The sequence below is a fragment of the Dreissena polymorpha genome, chromosome 9 (assembly GCF_020536995.1).
Source record: "Dreissena polymorpha isolate Duluth1 chromosome 9, UMN_Dpol_1.0, whole genome shotgun sequence".
Taxonomy (NCBI): Eukaryota; Metazoa; Mollusca; class Bivalvia; order Myida; family Dreissenidae; genus Dreissena; species Dreissena polymorpha.
The window spans coordinates 26,632,024-26,649,069 of NC_068363.1; the positions used below are offsets into that span (position 1 = coordinate 26,632,024).

Sequence of the window (17,046 nt, forward strand, 5' to 3'; positions counted from 1 at the left end):
CCATAAAAGCGGAAAGTCTCGTCTCTGATTAGCCTGTGCAGTCTGCACAGGCTAATCAGGGACGAGACTTTCCGCACATGAGTTAAGCCCAGTTTTCTCAGAACAAGACACATATAATTCACTGTTCTATATTTAGACCTTGCTCTCTGTATATTAAACATTATATTCTCTATATATTGGACCTTGTTCTTTATAAATTAGTCCTTGTTCTTTTTATACTTTATACATTAAACACGATGTCCTCTTACTTGACCTTCCTCTGTAATACAATATATCCTCTATATATTTTGGTAATGTGTCATTAAAAATGAATGAAATAATAATAAGTGCTGTACCGTTGTTTATCGAAGGTTTTAACATGGTTTTTAGTTTAGATGTGTAGGAATTGTACCACAAGGGTGACAGTCTGCGTGGTTTAATTATAAGTGTCTGAAAGACTTTGTCATCCATCATATTTGACATTTGACCATGTTCAACTTTTATTTTGGCTTTTTTTTCAGTTGCTTTTGAATGCTTTATTAAATCGAAATTTAATCATTAATTCTGCTATAATGTAAGTTTGTTTTCACTTTCTGGAGGTAAATGAGAAAAACATTCATTTTGTGTCCCAAGTGTACATGTACAACATTTAATAACCAACTTCAGGCTAACATTGAAGATTATTGGAGAAACATTTTGATTAAAATTGACATTAATTTGAGAAGAGGAAATGTATTTTTGTAATAATGTTATGGTTAAGTCAAATATACTTCCCACACATTATCATTTATATGCTTATGTTTTTCTCCTGAAGACAAAATATGGAGACATACCCATATAATAAGAGTAGTTCACCCCCAGAGTGAAGAAACTCCTTTTTCTCTTGGAGATTACACCCTTCTGTGTACTTCTTTCCAGAAAATTAGTGCCTTTGTTTATTTTTTAAAAGCTATCACCTGTCCATCAAACATGATAAAAATTTCGTACACTTGGGACAATGCGATATTTGTCTTGCAAAAAAAGTTCACAAGGTTTTGGCATCAAATTTTCAGTACATCTAGTGATAAGCATTAATGGTTTGAAGAAAATGATGTTAAACCTTGAAAATTCTATCTTATGAAAAATTTAAAATAACTTTCTTGCAAAATGTACACTTGGGACAGGGACAAATTCTGACCACATTTAGTATTCAGCTGTTCAAAATTTACATGAACAAATAATTGTATAAATACCTGTACAAATGTGTAGAAAAAACATGTGACACTTTTTAAAAGGACACTTTTTTTCCTATAAATATTGAAGCACTTTATGATGCCACCTCTTAATATACCTGAAGAGAGTTGAAAATTGTGGCACAAAATTGACAAGAACATCATTGCTTTGAACACTTGCTACAAGAGATATCAACCTAAGTAAGAAGCATTGTTTTATTTTTCTTAAAGCATATGCATTTTTATATTCATTAAATGATGGCAATACCTACTATTTCTGAAAGTTTTATTGAAGTATAGAATTGAAAATTGCTTTTTACATAAAATGTCACGCAAAACCAGTACACTTGGGTCAATTTTAAGGATATTTTTCAATATATTTTATTAATGAAGCAAGTTATTGAGAAGAATTTTCACATTTAAGTTAACTTCTGTCTTCATGGAAACACTTCTGTAAGATAGAAACAGAACTCAAACATGCTTAATGGTTAGAAAATAAATGCATGTTTTATTTAGGCTTCATTATAATTTTTTGAATCACCCATAGGATATGATGCGGCATTTGTCTTTACGGAATATAAAAAAAATCAATCATTTTTACCCGGAAGTTGGCGCTGTAATAAATTTGCTATTCTGTGTGTTCTTTTACCAAGCTTGATTAGAAATTTTTGAAAACGCGCCATGAAGATTTTCTTTCACCATTAAAAATAATAGTTCATGGATTCAAACCATAATTCCTGATTAATATGTTGCTACAGTGGATTCCTGTTCTTAGCATACCATGTCAGCAAAAATTATGCTAATAACAGGAATATGCTATTAACAGGAACACACATTTTAGCATAAATATAGCAACTGTGGGCATACAATAAGTCAAATCTGTTAATAATTGATCGTCAAAGTGAAATTTAAATTCAACATTGTATATGATTGATGTTTCAGATAACTATTTATCAAATGGAATTGTATTCTAAGGTATTTGCATTTGCATTTGAGCATATTTTTGCAGATTTAAAGCATATTTTCTTGGCATTCTGAGAATGTTCTATGCTATAAAGACTTTAAGTGAATTCTGAATATTGGGGTTAAAAATAATGCTATTAATAGAAGAAAAATATATTAAAATTTAAGAATTAATCTGTGCTTTGACATTCTATATTCTAATAACAGAAATATGCTATTATCAGGTATGCAAATAAGTGGAATCCAGAAATTATCCTTCAGTCTGACAGAATTTCATAGCCTGTCAGACCAAACATCTGACAGATGTTTTTACATTTTGCGGTGTCTGACTTGGCTTCTCACTTTTGAGTCCATGATGCTAAATGTTTTAGATTCAACACTAATTTCCTCAACCTCACGACACCAGAGCTCCTGTGATGCAAATATACTTAAGTGGTATAAAGAGATATTTTTTTCCCCTGCAAATTGCGTTCCTCACTTCTGGTTAAAAACAAACCTGTTACCCTCCGATTGACTGTCAATTTAAACAGCAAACTCCAATACATATTCCTGTTTGTATTCTTGTATGAAAATGTCCACAACATATGGGCGTAGTTATATGGGGACTGAATATTCAAATACATGTAGGTTAAGAAGTACAGTAAATGACATGACAAAATGCTGTTAGGACATATCATCATCCTTAATTCTAAACCAGCTATACATGACATTATTCTTAAGAGGGGCATTTCAGAATAAAGATAAAAAGATACAAACGATTCGCAATGGAAAAATTATTTCCTGCAAATATTTTTTATCGAAATTATTTCCGTCAAGACATGTTGTACAATAACATGCCATGGTTAAAATGAGTGTGTAATACAATGCCTAAACTCTTTCTGCAAAGTTTGGGAAGTCTGCTTTAGGGACATTTAAATGGAAGGATAGATGAAAGGTAACTCATTATAATGCCACCAATGTAATTATAATGCAATTTTTTCGCAGTTCAAAACTGAAAATAACATCCCAGAACTTAATTATGCACTGCCAAGTTATTCAATAAATAGTAAATTGTAAACATTTCAATTATGAAAAATTAAACAACTTGTAATTCAAACACAACTCACATTTTACATGTTGTTAGCTTTGAACAAGCTAATTTGCCTCGGTGAAAAATAATTTACATTGAAATTCAGAAAAGTCCTCGAGAACTCAGTGCCCGAGATAATTATTTGGGAAATAGGGTTTTCAACCATTGATTTTGAAAAATAGATTGATTCCATTCTTCATATAGAGTGAAATGAGTAATAAAAATGCATACCTTAAAATAATTGCTGATTTACTTCCGTTGACGCTGCACACTTGTATTGATTCAATAGAACTGTAAACTATCATCATAAATTTTAATAAACTGATGTTTCGTAATGTCTTTAATCCTTGAAACTGTCCATGATATAAACTTTAAAAAATGTCGACAATTTCTAACCAATGACATGCCTTTTTATACTTTTGACAGGTTCGTTAAGTCACAGACTTTCCATCATGTTTTTTGGATGTAAACTCAACTGCTGTATACACAGTTTCTAACAAAATCGATAACACGAATGATTCGGCACTTATTGGCTCTTGCTTTCTTGATTCGAAAAAGTTTGCGATCGGCTGATATTTTGGGGCAACAATCTCGGACGTCTTTCGACCTCTCTTAGCTATTTTTATTTTGCATCGTAATAGAAACTGAAAGTACAGACGCTTTACAAATACATGCACAATGAGCGACGAATTAGGTCAGATTGAAAAGTTAACGCATAGCGTTTAAATAACTATGACCGTTTGCTGAGCTTGCTGAATGTAAGCGTCACCGGGTTACGATAATAATTACAAAGAGAAAATACCTGAAATGAGCAAAGCATTTTTAATCGAAGTTTTGTATCGTTAATTTGACGAATTTGCGTAAAAGTCAAATTGGTTGCGTCTTCAATACTCATGATATTGTATTTCTTTGCATTTTTAAACATTTTAATAGGGTGAAAGACGCAGATACGCAGCTTATCTGGGGCACTGAGAACTGGTTAACAGACATGATATTTTGGATAATTGTAAAAGTTAGGAAAGCAGATATACATGTATGGGGAGAACGAGAAACGTAAACAATGTTAACCAGAAAGGCACACTCACAGGCAATCGGCACCTGTGTCGGAAGCAATTATTAAGAATCATTAAGAAAGTAAATCGATAGAAACAGAGAACCTACACTAGCGCACCCATTGAGCAATTCTTATAAGTCATCGTCGTGATTTTCGCAAAAGTTTTAACAGCCGTTAGACATTTATGATCGATTTTCTTATTAAGCGAATGGCAACAATTTTTGGATCGACTAGATTGCAGCCAAAATATTAAGCACTTACCGCGTGTCAATGTTAAACTTTAAACAGGTCGTCACATAAACTTGCAGAAGATGTGAAAAAGGCACCATAATGGCGGCAGCCATTTTTTCCAAACAAACCAGTTTCGCACCAAACGGCAAATATAACAAGAGTTCTGATTGGCTAATGCCATAATCTAAAAATAAATGCTGGTCGAGCAGGATTTTTCTGCTGGAGCAGAAAAAATGCTGGTCGAGCAGTAAGTTTGCTGCTCGAGCAGCATTTTGCTGGTCGAGCAGCATTTAAATGCTGCTCGAGCAGAATTTTTTACTGCTCGAGCAGAAGTTAAAGTTTCGACCCCTTTGGTATCCCATAGTGTATGTTTAGTATCACATAGTCGATAGAATGACAACCCTATTCATGGTTAAAACATTCTTTATTATAGTGATCGTATAGTTCGCATTTAAAAATATCTATGAGCCGAGCACCTCAGTCCAGTCGTGACGGCTAACCAAACTCGACTCTCTCTTATTCAAAATCTTGAAGTATTTATACAAAACATTTGTCACTATCAACTTTCATTAATTGAGTTGAGAAAGAACTACTTATAATCTATTAAGGAAATCAGTATTTATCAATACCCCATTAATTTCTGAATATTGGTCTTTTTCAACATGTAGGAAATGTACACTTTACACAAGCAAACGTATTTCAATATGGTGTACTATGTTATATTAGCGTCTGTTAAACGAATATTTAGAGAGGAAAATGGAAAGATGTTTGGCAAACATATTTGGAATATTTCTGTCATTAAACATCCTTATGAAAGTGCGAACTAATATAAGTGTACCGGTAGAACAACATTTTATAAAAACTTGTGTGTGAGGATCTACTTAACGTATCTTTTGGAAATGATATTGGACAAAAACAACGTGTGTGTGATTTTTTTGCCTTGTGTTTTAGATTAAAGATTAACGTCATTATTGTCTAATTTCCGAGCCAGTTCGGTCGATTTTAGCCAATCAAATAACAATCATGATTCGTTTTGAAATACTGAATAATACTTTAAATTATCTCAACCGTCCTTTTGCGGTCAGAACAATAGTTTAATGCATCGATGTGAAAACAAAAGTGTAACAGATCGTGTCCACGCCCGGTAAACCAACTTAAGAAACCCCAATTCTTACAAGTAAGAATTTTTTATGCATTTGCTTCATAAAATGTTTAAGGAAAGCTGTTTCACATTTTACCTCATTGGATAACAAAAGTGTTTCCAAACATACAATGTTAAAGTGGAAGTTCTATAAGAACGCCACATTTTTTGTGTAAAATAGCTGCAACGCCTTTAACGGTAATAGTATCTAATTCAAATAGCAGATGTGTCTTTCAAAAAAGACACATAATCGGTTTTTGATATGCGTGTTAGCGTCATCATACATAGCTTGAATGCAGGCACAATAAACATTTAACATTTATTATAACACATGTATTAAAGTACACATTTTATTTTTGCGTAATTATAACTTTTTTTATTTGTACAAGGCAGACGTCACGTCTGATCGTTTTCGCGACATAAAGCTTAATACAAATCCAACACGCCCTATCAAATTATGATATCAGAATTACTTATTAGTCCATTTACATGTTTCTAAATACGGCTATATTAAGCCTTATTGTGTGATAATTTAATTGTCAATGAATGGAGCAGAAACGAACTGAATACTACTTCATACTTATAACAAATGCACAAATAAATAAACAGGTTAGATCATAGCCGTTGTCATTAGTTATTTAAAAATAAAGATGGAAAACGTTTAATTCAATATCCCTTTTTCAACGCAAAAGCCTATACTTTTTATTACTTCCTCGTGAATTGTTGTTTCGCTTATTGTTGTCAAGCGGGCTGAAATTGTTTTAGTTTATAGATTCGCCCACTATTAGTTCAAACGCAAATACGCGTATGAGTGGTACCTAAGGCTCTACAGTAAAATAATTGGACTAAAAAGGTCATTAAATTCTGATATTTACCTTTTATTTGTTTTGCTACATGTATGTTCAGTAGCTTCTCATGCTTCGATTTAATTCGCTCCTGATCATAGGAAATGCATATGTTCACTCGTGGCAGTGTAAATTTTGAAAATACAAAATGTAGTCAATATCTCAAAACCAAAAAATATACTGGATGTATTTTCACATTAAATTTACCATGACCATTAGTTTAAACCTGTTTAATTTTAGCTCGATTATTGATAGATTTATTTCGGCATAGGAAGCATATACATAGTCCACAACATAACATAGAATAAAATAATAAGCAATTATTAAAAACTATATCATGTACAATAAACTATGACATGCTCACCACAAAAAGAGCAAGCCCTTATTGCCAGTGTGGTCCTAAGTATTGGTGGCATGACAAAAAGAGGAAGACCTTAAACATAACGATGTTCATAGTAAAATAATTATTTAATGAAATAAACTATTTATATCGCCGTTCTAATGAGATCCAACTTATAAGCACAGTAGTGTTCAGAAAATATCACATGAGCTGGAAACTATGATCAATTTATAATATTATCAATTATTGCAACAAATAAATATATCGATGGTTGTAATTTAATGAAATGTGGTATAATTAATGAATGAATAATGGCATAGAAAGCGTAGAGAGCCTAAGGCTTAAGGCATTTCTTTATGAAACTGTTGATGTCACTGACAAGGGTCTTTTCATCGTTCGACACGTATGTTTATTCATTTGCGGAAAATGTATTTAAACGAATAACAACTTGTTGACATTTAAGAAAAATTAATGTAAACATGTACGTTATTGAAGTTCACGCGGATTGAGCAAGGGACGGAAATTCAAAATGCGTTAAATTGTAATGATGTCTAAACTTAACGAACCTTATAAACATTGTTTGCACTATTATAATTGAATGAGACTTCATGTATTGGTGTTTGCACGAGGGATAAGCAGCATGCTGTCATTTGAAATCCAACCACAGACCCTTGTGCAGTTTCCAAATATTGACCTTTGGGTTACTCTAATAAGTTACTACATAAATATGCGGAATTATTTTTCCAAAACAACATCGATTCACGTAGAACAATGACATTTCTGCTTTCAACAAATCTGCTGAAAAGACACCCAACGTGTTCACTTGATATAATAACCATTTGTTGTTTAAATAACATTGAAAAATACTCCCAATAACATCCGTTCACTTTTAGCTGGCAGATGTATGTTTAATGAAGTAAATATCCGACATCGTTTTGATTTACAGACAGATTTAACGTGTAAACAGGACGTTGCGCGATGTTAAAGCTGCGTGCACACATAAGTGTTGCTGTCCGTGTTTCTTCAGTCACACTGTCGTGATGTATACAACTATAGCATATTTTATAATGGCTGTTTCGTTGTAACAGCATTTGTTGTCATGTTTTCACATTTTAAGAGCACTTACAACATTTGTAAGGTTTTCACAGTGTTTTATTTTTTGTGCAAATTCTTATGTTCGTCAACACGAAGCATTACATTGATTGATATGAATTTCAATATTTACAAAAGTTAAAGCAAAATCATAAAACATACAGCAAAATGTATGGTACCAAATAATTTCATAATCGCATGCATGGTGCTGATATTTTATCATGGTGGATAAAACTAGGGTACCAACTGCCATTGAAATGTATGCTTCGCCTCGAGATTTTAATGCGTGTCACATGGGGCTTAGTCCAAGCAGGCTTATCAGGAACGTCACTCTCTGCCTAAAGGGATGTCACTCTCTGCCTAAAGGGACGTCACTCTCTGCCTAAAGGGACGTCACTCTCTGCCTAAAGGGACGTCACTCTCTGCCTAAAGGGACGTCACTCTCTGCCTAAAGGGACGTCACTCTCTGCCTAAAGGGACGTCACTCTCTGCCTAAAGGGACGTCACTCTCTGCCTAAAGGGACGTCACTCTCTGCCTAAAGGGACGTCACTCTCTGCCTAAGCTTGATTTGCGTTAAGAAGAGGCTTCTTTTAAACAAAAATACCTCAAAAGCGGAAAGTCTTGCCCTTATTATAAGCTTGTGCAGGCTGAAAAGGCTAATTTTCCCAGAGCGAGGTTAATATGGAGGATTATTTTTTGCTTGGATGGTGTGTCCTTAATTGGTTCCCCGTTTAATATAACTGTTGACTCCGTTGACTATAATATATAGAGAGTAGCGATAGATAAGGGGAGGTAACCAATCTAGGTGTGTCCGTGTTCGAAATAAATGATTGCACGACGTCCAATTATATGTTTGCAATAATTGAAACGCATAGGTTTAATATTTGATAAGCATTTCTGTTTAATCAACCATAAAAACCTTAGAAAAATGGACCATGTATTTATATGTGTAGACTCTGTAAATGTGTACCGTTCATTTAAACCACTATAAAAGCAGTATTATTCATTGATTCCTTGGGTTAATCGCTCCACGAATTTAACACAAACAATCGGAGATGGACCGACGGACATTTCTCTTTTTTTATATTAGAAATCCTTGTATTTACGTTTACACGACACATTTTTTTAACCACGAGTGCTCATGCCGACGAATATCAATGAGCTGTGCTCTGCGAAAAGGGGGTTTAATGCATGTGCGTAATGTGTCGTCCCAGATGAGCCTGTGCAATCCGACACTTTCCGCTCTTTTATGATATATTTATGCCCCGAAGGATGGCATATAGTTTTTGAACTGTCCGTCAGTCCGTCCGTCTGTCTGTCCGTTTGACATTGGTCATAACTTTGCAATATTAAAGATAGGAACTTGATATTTGGCATGCATGTGTATCTCATGGAGCTGAAGAATTGGAGTGGTGAAAGGTCAAGGTCATCCTTCAAGGTCAAATATCAAATATATGGCTTCAAAGCGGCGCAGAAGTGGGCATTGTGTTCCTGTCAAACACATCTCTTCTTCGTTTAAAGAAAGTCTCTTCTTAGCAAAGTTCCAGTTCAAGCGGAAAGTGTCGTCCCTGATTAGCCCGTGCGGACCGAACAGGCTAACCCGGGACGACACTTTGAGCGCATGCGTTCAACCCCATTTTTCACGCAGCAAGGCCTAAATTATTTTACAGTATCAACCGCGATGATTGCTATCCATCCACACAAACCTTATGGGAGCAATAATACGCACAAGTACCCAGATGCGGATCTGATGTTCAGGTAGGAGTTTGAGGATTACAGCAGGTAACACATTTTCTGAAAATCACATCAATATTTCAACAGGTTTAAAAGCTTCTGACACATAAATTATTGAAACTAATGAATTTAATCTAGCTAAGTATAAACTGTATATATTTGCTCTGTACAAACAGTATGTATATTCTGTCTTTTTTTATGAAAAACGAACCAGAGTCGCAGTTGGTGGTTATTTGTCCGAACCTTGCGATTGGATCGTGTGTATTTATCAAGTAATGAGGAGAGAAATGTACTAACATTTCTTACCTTAGTTCTTGTTCACATCCATTGCAACTTCTCACTAATTCCCCCGCATGCATATTGCTAAGTGGTCTGAAATATGAAGGAAGAAAGTTATTCGCGACGCATGTTGTATTAGTTCCTTAACATTTAAATTGTGTTTGATGATTTCTTGGTAGGCAGCTAAGTCGTTTAAATTACATCTGCTGACATCCGAATTTTATGTGCCACAATACCAGTTAGTACGTCTATGGCGACTATCAATTATAGTTTTGCACAGCTATTCCTTAGCACTTATTGAAAGTTTGAATTTCGGCACATACTAGTATTCGATGGTTCGCTTGGCTGAGACAGTTTGTATTGGAGCCGTATTCTGTGGTAAATGAGCCTATTGTTCTTTCTTACAATAATCTTCCCCTATGAGATTGTGTAGACCGCACATGGTAATCCGGGACGACACTTTCTGGCTAAACTGGATTTTCGGTTACAAGAGGTATCCTTTAAACGACACATTTTATAAAGTGTAGTCCCGGATTAGCCTGATAAGGGCGGCCTGTACAGGCAAGTCTGGGATGACAATTTACTAACGTGCTATACGCCCATTTGCCCCAGAGCGAGACTTATTTTTTTTTAATATTTCAAACCGGAGCCAGTCGAATCACTGATGGGAGTGCATATATATAAAAAAAACTAATACATATTAAGCCGTAAAAAATCCTCTACTAAGTTTTGTAAGTGAACTATTAAAATCCCTTTTTCATTGAACGTGCAAGTTCGTAATCTATTTAATGACAACACTGTTAGACTTTTAATAGTACGTGCATGCTTAGCCCGAATAAGTGGGCATTCTTTCAGTTTACATCGAGTTTGTTCCTAGTAAGAACAATTGCTTGGTGTTTTTTTGTCATTGGAAATACACAATTTATTCGAAACACTCCTGGAGTAGAAAGATAATCCGTATCCTAACATATCCATTACGCCAGCGAGGCAACATCTTGTGTTGGCCATGCCACTGTATGTGGCAGATGTAGAAGTTGGACTTGTATCCGTTGGTAATCATCACCATTAAAAAACATATCGATGCTATTGAAATAAAACACAATAATAGCAAGCCAAACATGATTGGGCCGGATTAAGCTGTTTTGGGGCCCAAGGCTGCACAAGTTATACGGGCCCCCTTTCCTCTGGCCCCCTTCTGTATATTGAAAATCATACTTGATACTACAACTACAAAGATCAGGAAAAATTCAAAAATTCAACACTTTTATTAAACGAACTTAACATATATGTTACATTTAACAGATTCCAGCCTATAGGTCTCTTCTACGACACTTCAGCTGGCCAAAGTCACCGATCAGCTGTGTGACGTCTAGTTCTCGGAGGACTTGACATTCAATAGACAATAGCCGCAATCCTGTCAAGCTTTCCTGACTTATGGTGTTCCATAGATAGCTTTTCACGCGTGAAAACGATGAAAATGACATCCTACCTTGACAGTTATTAACTGGAATTGTTAAGTATATTCGAACAGCAATGGCAACGTTTTGAAAAGTTGACTGTAGTTGACCTCCATCTAACTTCAGCAGTTCACTCGTGTGGGGGATGCTTCAGTCTTGGTCCACTTCTTAGATTGCTTTGAACTAAACGAATTCGTCAACAGAAGACAATTCGATGCCATCTGAATAAGATACTACTACATGCGTTGCACATTTCCGTAGATCATCCAATGTGAGAGACTCAAACTCTGTCATGAAACCAAACAGTTTGTGAAGACCAGAATGTGCACTCAACCGCTTGCAAAGTTCAGCAGTGAGACAATCAGCTATGCTCTAGAATGTGTGAATTCGAAAATTGTCGCGTGCACTTAGCTCCGAATTTGCATCTGGTGTCGTACACTCGTCACGAGTAGTTTCCGCGTTTTTTACGCTTAATCGCATCCTTATATTTGTTGATTGCAACAAACGCTTTGGCATTCTCGTCAAACGTGTCCAGATGTTGTAATGACCATTCCGGCAAGTCGTATAATAAACAGAAAAACTGAGGGTTCTGAATGGATATACAAGAAAGAAAGAAAATTTATAGCATAGTAAATCAAAGCAAACTAAACGGTTACAATTTGATATACATCGGGAAACTGGTCACACAGACAATTTCTAATGCACTCCCGATAGATTCGTTAAATGGCGTAATAAAAAAAAAAATACATTTGGAAACTGGTCTGCCATATGGGCCCCATTAAAAAATCGGGGGCCCAAGGCTGCAGCCTTTTTAGCCTAGCTCTTAATACCGCTTATGATATATCTTTACCAACATATCCAAAATAGAATGCAACGCAACCCTGCGGCCATTTTTTATCAAATTTTATGATAAGCTGCACCATCGAATTTAATAGGAACGTAAGGAGCTGTGTGTTTCAAATATTTGACATAAAGATAATTATCTCATTTCCTTTCCGATACGTGTTAAGAGACACTCTGGAAAATGTATTTTGATCGTTTCCAAATCTAACCGGCATACATAAAATCCTATATTTATGTTTGCTTTTGGTTATACTCTTTTAAGTTTATTCTCGCATATTATTGTCTATGCGATGATACTACTTTATTTTATGATCAAACCTTTACCCTTACGTATTTAAAAATAATTGACACTAATATAAAACATAATAGTACTTACAATATAAAGTCCAACGAAATAGTTTCATAAAAATGTTGTTGTTGTTTTTTCAATATAAATTTTAGTTCATTAATTGGGCATTTCATGTATATTTTGAGAGCGTTGCTTTATGGTTTCAAGTCAAGTTATTTGGAAAAAATGTGAGGTAATAAGTGTTAAAAGATATATCTTTAGAAACGATATTCGATATTATCCTGACTTTGAAATAAAGTTAGAAAATGTAAGTTTCTAAATTATTAGATTGTAATCAAATGCTTTATTGTGGTTGTTGTTGTTTCCCCACTTGTTAATCGCATATCAAACGCATGAATCGTGTTTCATTAAGTCACGTACATTCAAACAACACACTAGTGTTCGCAGATAAAAGGTTATACTACGGGATATTACCACATATGTTTCCTCACAAGGCCAATAATGGGTTTATTTCTTCGGCATCGAAACATATAGAATGCTTATATTTGATAGAATATTTCGACACATTCAAATCACACTGTCAGAGCCGCGTTAGGCGAAAATTGGTGTTTCGGCCAACGTACCTAAAGCCCAACCAGCGCCATTGCACAGCCTTGTCAGGTGCATTGTCAGGTGCTTCCCAGTCCGTTATGAAATCAAGCAAAACTTCGTGGTCTTATTAGGTATCTTCTGACGCTTCAGCCAATGAAATATTCGAATGTATAGAGCGGCTTGTAATGATGTGTTTTCATAACACGCTGGTCAGTCCGTAAATACGAATACCGGTAGCGAACAGCTTTAAATCACTGACAGTGTACCGATTCAATTATTGATTGTTGATAATAAGGTCATTAAAATTATAACCATAAGGCGAAAACATTTAAAGTTATTTACTGAAAAGTATTTGAACAAAAACATAACAAAGGAAGCATCCGACAGAAGAAATACCGATCTTTTTAAAGTGCGTAATAAATTTCTCCAAATACTTTATCTACATATTAAGAGCATACTATCAAGTTTTTAACAAGACATGAAGTAAAGCATGTAAAAAAAGAGCAATATTTTTTTAATGAATTAAGATTACAATTATTAGGATGTATATTTATGAAACCTACTATTGTATATTAATTGTACATTCATTTGAACCATATCCCCGTCCTGTGTTGTTGTGAGTCTTTTACAATTACGTTTCCTTTTCACTAACGACCTCACATATTGTTGGAGACATAGCTTAATTAGCTACTTAGAAATCATTAAGAAAAAAACAACAACAACACTCATTACATTTTTTTGTTGCTTGTCCGTCTACAATCAATGAACGTTTTGTTTTATTCTTTAATTATCGTACACTCCCAAACTTATTAACCAATGACGATAATCAAAACAACAATTAACATACCAAGTATTAAACCATAAACCATAATTAAATACTTGACTCAACCAAACCCTGAAGAGTTCATTTCAGGAATGAGCAAGACGAAAGTATTTTGAACTAGGATTCTATTCAAATGATTTATACCCAATCACACACACACTCTTTTCTTTAATGAACGCTGGTTCAGTCTAATAAAGAATCTAAAGGAACGTTTAAGCTGCGACGGCAATTTTCAGTGTTGTTTAAGACCTACTCGGTTTGGTGTAAGCATGCGCTTATTTAAAGGAGTCCCAAGTAAAAAAGATACCAAGACAAGTACCGGTAAGCAAGTTATTTAATTTTTCATACACAACGGTGCATACAATTCATACTTCATTAAACATGCTTTTGACTAGAAGATATCAACTGCTTTGCTTAATTAGCAGGTTTCGTCATAAAATGTCAAAATCAAATGTAAAAGATCGTTAGATATTTTTGAGCATAAATATATATATATATATATTCTACGAAATTACACTCAGTGCCTGGTAAAGTATGAATACGAGAACGAACGTGTCAATTTGTTTTTATTCCGCCTTTATTTTTTAGTATTGCATTAAAATATATGGGAATAAATGGGTTAATCGATTGTGATGTAAAAATGTCAAAGGTCAAAGTCACATGGTCGATTCTCGATACAAATGTTGAACATTTCTTTTTTGCGAAGTATCTAAAGAACGCTTTGACTTCGGAAAGTGAAAATTGATTAGATTGTTATTTATGCTGAATTAAAGACGCCTAGCGATTTTTAACCCATTTATGCCTAGTGGACTCTCCCATCGATCTAAATTGGATCAATTTATTTCCAAAATTAGTGATGTCTAGTATGTTTATTTCTATATTAAAAATATTTCTTACAGAAATTCCTTTAAGCAAACAGCGCAGACACGGATGAGACGCCGCGTCATTCGGCGTCTCATCTGGGTCTACGCTGTTTGCCAAGGCCTTTTTTCTAGACGCTAGGCATAAATGGGTTAATTTGTAAGCTGGTTACTTGGCAAAAAGTGGGTATTTCTTTAAGCAACACATGTCAAAGTTATAGGTAACCGTGGTTAACAATATATTACAATATAAGTTTACAACTGCACATATTGGTGACTTGGCTTTAAGTCAAGTTATACATATTTAAACGCATCCCTTGTTGTATTTTTTCCCTAATACTGCATATTGTTCATTGTCACACAACGCAATCGAATAACTCTTATACATTTAAGTTGGAAATATTCGCCGTTCTGATTACATTTTGAACAATGTGTGGCTAGCTATTTGCTTAACGCTGCTTCGCATGGTCCAACTATCTACTGCTCCGTCTTTCTTTATCAGTTCGGGGTACAACACAGTTATTATGTTATTTTGTGTGGGTTTTATTATTGGCCATATCTTTTGCTTGAAATATCCCTTAACCTATAGACGCACATCTGCATGAAGTTTTCTGCAAACAAACTGAAAGTATAACTGACATGGTTTAAGCTCTCACATTGACTTCCTCAACATGAACGTACATATTGACAGATGCATTTAAAAGTATGAATATTAATCTGGAGAGATTTAGTTCTTCTTAAATGGGTTTTCATCGTTGTCTGTATGTATTTGCACCAAATTTAGCATTCGGTGTATCGTTGATAAACTTAATCGATACACATACATTCTTTTTGCATGCCTAGGTTCTAAAAAAGGTATGGAGAAACTGTATCAAATTTTAAGGTAATAACAAAATCAGTTTCCTTGTTTCATTTTACTATGCTGTCGTTCTCTGCCAACGTCCTAGGGTCATAGTCTTAAATGGACATTTTCACGTTTTGGGACATTGACAAAATTGGTAAAAAATATTTTAGATACGAACATTTTCGTTGTGATGACATTTGCGAATAACAGAAATACTGAACATTAACCATGCTTGAACATACCCATTATATGCATCTTTTGACGATTTAAAAACCTGAAAATTATAAAGCGTTATTGAATGATACGGAGAGTTTTGTTGTCATCGTTATATTGGGTGACACTACGAGGATTGCTTTTATAAAGTATCAAAAACGCTACACACTGTATGAGCACTGATGACCGAGTGGTCTAAGTGTTAGACCTTTACTCCAAGGGTCAGTGGTTCCAGCACGCTTGACGATTACTTTTTTTATTTCTTTTTTTTTCTTGGTTTTTACTGGAGCTATTTAGGTCTAATGTTTACATTTATCAATTGAAAGCATTTAATGACAAACTTCAATACATGCCAAAATCTGTGAAAATGTCCCATTAAGAAAACTTGGGGTGGCACAAGGGGCTTTTGGGGAAAACTGGCATAAATGCATGAGCGTAACGCGTCTTCCCAGATTAGCATGCGCAGCCACTCAGGCTAATCAGGGAAGATACTTTAAGCTTTTAAGGAGTTTTCGTTTAAATTTAGTTTCGTTTAAACAACAACAAAAAAGCACTGCCTGATTAGGGACGACACTAAACGATGTTATGGCATTTTTCGTATACAGAAAGCTCGTCTTAGCAAAAATCCAGTTTAGGCTGAAAGTGTCGTCCCTGATTAATTTGTGCGGACGGCACAGGCTAATCTGGGACGACATTTTACGCACATGCATTAAACCCCCTTTTAACAGAGCGCAGCTCATATACAATCTAACAGAACCAAAACATATCATGTTTGTATTCGCACATTAAAAAACCCAACATCATTTTCTTTGGTGACTTTCTTCATGTAACACCAACTGATGTCAGTGATACATATTTTGTCATGGTTCGACTCACTTGGCAATACATTAAATGTATTTAAAAATTTGAAAACTTGTTGGCATTTAAGAAAAAAGTGTAATTATTTCATTAATTATTTAAGTGCACGCAAATTCCCCTATTGAACGCAATTCAAAATGCGTTAAATTGTAAGGATGTTGAACTTTACATCTCGTTTTTCGCATTGTTTGCATTATTCTAATTGAGACTTCATGTTTTGGTATTTGCACGAGGTATAAACATCGAGATTTCCTTTGAAATCCAACCCATGACCCGTGTGCCGTGACCGAGTCTCCAAATATTGACGTATGGGTTACTCTTATGGGTAA

The 17,046-nt window shown here is 34.7% G+C and overlaps 1 protein-coding gene across 6 annotated transcripts in view; it reads left to right on the forward strand.

The window, feature by feature from the left end:
• LOC127844324 (melatonin receptor type 1B-B-like) overlaps positions 1-17,046 on the forward strand; it is a 118,404-nt gene that overhangs the window by 11,558 nt on the left and 89,800 nt on the right. For 4 of the 6 annotated variants that reach the window (XM_052374428.1, XM_052374432.1, XM_052374429.1 and 1 more), the window contains one exon: positions 9,597-9,708. The exons of the other annotated variants lie outside the window; for them this stretch is intronic. The gene's annotated coding sequence lies outside the window, so the exon portion shown is untranslated. The remainder of the gene's footprint in view (positions 1-9,596; positions 9,709-17,046) is intronic. 6 annotated transcript variants of the gene reach the window in all.